General features: G+C 32.6%; 1 long non-coding RNA gene across 1 annotated transcript; it reads right to left on the bottom strand.

Moving 5' to 3' along the window:
• Nucleotides 1-542: 542 nt before the first annotated feature.
• LOC120779712 lies at nucleotides 543-1,455 on the bottom strand. Its single transcript, XR_005705731.1, has 3 exons — nucleotides 1,412-1,455; nucleotides 1,059-1,354; nucleotides 543-789 (listed from the first exon to the last, which is right to left on the bottom strand). It is a non-coding gene; the product is annotated as an uncharacterized LOC120779712 (long non-coding RNA).
• Nucleotides 1,456-2,603: the final 1,148 nt, after the last annotated feature.

Here is a 2,603-nt window from a genome sequence, read left to right on the forward strand (position 1 = left end):
GACGAGTTCAAATTTTGTTCGTTGTGCGCATCTACGTCACGGTTGACCAACGTACAATCAGCTGATTTTCAGTTGTTTGTTTTTCTTTGCAATAAGAAGAAATTTTGTATTGCAGGCATACAAAAACATGAATATCATCAAATTTAACATCAATATAAGTGAATATTAATAAAAGATATCAATATAAGTGAATATTTTATAGTGAACATTTACCTCCATATTCATGTAATTGTATTCTCATTGTATTATTTAATTTTGTCTCTTTTCTGTGTTTGTTTCAACCATATACATTTATGCAAATAAAAATATTAATTATTTTGTGACCAAGCATTAATTTATTGTCTTATTTAATTTTCTTTTTTTGCTATACATATGTTTAATTAATTTTTATTTAAGGAACGAATCCTAAAATACATTCTAGCTATGAAAATCAATTATTTTACTTTCGAGCTACCATTTACAAAATTACTTAAATCTAAGTGCTTCTGGGCGTAATACATACATACAATACATACATACTTATATGCAAATCAGTAACCATTTACATCGTGAAATACTGCTTGCAAGGCTCTCATATGCTCCATTAACATATCTGTTGGTTTTGAGAGTCCTCCTTCAGAAAGGTGATCCACCCAAGTATAAGACGAACAATTTTCTGAATTGGCGCAAATTTCAGGGTTGTCTTTACCGAGTTTGTGGCAGATGTACCCTGCCAAATTCTCAAGTCCGTCGTTGTTGATAATCTCCAAGTCATTATTTTTTCAATTGGGTCAGTGGAATTTAGATCAACTGACACACGTTGAAAAATATTACCGGTAAAAATATAATAAACATACATACATGCGTATAAATAAATGGAATAAATTGTTAGATTATTATTATAATTGGGATAAGAAACAGTCCAAAAACTTAGTTTGTATGTTAGTACATATCTGCATTTGTTAACATCAATACATTTTTATATAAGAATGTTTTCTGTAGTTTTAGGTTTAGAATATAATTTATAATACTTTTTAGTATATGTCTTTATGTCTAAAAACAATAAGAAATACACATACTTGTGTAAGAAAAAGATACTTCTTCAATATCAATTAGAAGTAACAGTTCTGTTTCCAAATGCAGTATTTTCTCGTATTTTTCATCGATGACCTCCTCTCCTGCAGTTTGAGGTGCCTCTCCAACCTCGTCTTCTTGAATTACTTCAACAGGGCGGTATTCTTCAACAGTGTTGTTAACATTTCTTTTTTGGAACGAGAATCCATCCTTTTCTGCCGTTCATTAGCCTCTGCAGGAGCAGTGGTTAACGTGGGAAAAGCGCTAGGCAGTAACTTAGTTGGATTCCGCGAACTTAAACCTGCAAGAGTGTTTGGTTATAAAAGTAAAATTATTGTAATCAAAATGCTATACTTACCCATTTCAAACTGCAAGTTGCATTAATTTTGTCCATACGACGACAAAAATTATCCATTGTTTTATCACTCTTTTATCTTTAGGAAAATGGAAAAATCTCCATTTCGTAGCACAGTTTTTACCATTATTATTATTGCACCCAACACTGCGCAACTCATTTCAAAAAATATAAAATTTAACAATTAAAACAACACTTGAAAACACAATTCGAATTCACTTTCAAAAGCGCGGGCGATTAATAAGTTAACCGTGACGTAAGCAAGAACAGCTGACTGAAAGCAAACATGCGCATTGCGCAATCTTGTTTCTATCATTCTTAGCTCTTTCCCTAGAGCCTTATTACACACGGCAACTTTTGTTGCGGCAACTCTTAGTTTATAGGCGAGGGGACGACGAGGAGAGGAGAATCGCGCCGAGTTTCCAGTGTTCAGCAACTCGCTTTGTGTTCTTATTCGTAGCAGTTCGCTGCGACGTTTTTCGGCATTCGTGTTCTTTCTTTCGTAGTACATGGTTGCATTTGCGTATATTTTTTTGAAATTAATATTTTGAATATATTTAAAAAATTTAATTTCATCTTTTGGTAAGTAACTTGCAAATATGTACACAAATATACATAATATAATATAAATATTTTAGAAAATGGAGTATGACGAAAAAATCGAATTAATTAAAGATATTGTGAAATGTATGGAGGAAGCCATACAAATTGATTCAGACGATAGTAAAAAGGGTGATATATCTTTGTTTTAATAAATAAAATGTATTTCTTAATTGACAGAGCTGATTAATATATGTGATAGAGTGGCCCAAATACCTATAAGGAAAAAGAAACGACAATGGGTTAAAGTAAAGTGAAAGAGAATGAGAAAAAAACTCGAACAGAGTTGCGCAACACAAGTTGCTCGTGTGAAGGTAATGGGCGACAGCAAAAGAGAATCGCCCGAAAATTAGCAACTAAAGTTGCCCCATGTAATCGTAGACCTACATGTGAACGCACAGAGTTGCACAAAAATAAAATGTTTCGATGTTGAGTCCCAATGTAAACTCCATTTAACAAGTTTCATAACAGATACCATCTTGCAGGAAATCAGGATAAATATATGTGATAGAGTGGCCCAAATACCTATAAGGAAAAAGAAACGACAATGGGTTAAAGTAAAGAGTAGACAATGGGTTAAAGTAAAGTGAAAGAG

The sequence above is a fragment of the Bactrocera tryoni genome, unplaced genomic scaffold (assembly GCF_016617805.1).
Source record: "Bactrocera tryoni isolate S06 unplaced genomic scaffold, CSIRO_BtryS06_freeze2 scaffold_11, whole genome shotgun sequence".
Lineage (NCBI taxonomy): Eukaryota > Metazoa > Arthropoda > Insecta > Diptera > Tephritidae > Bactrocera > Bactrocera tryoni.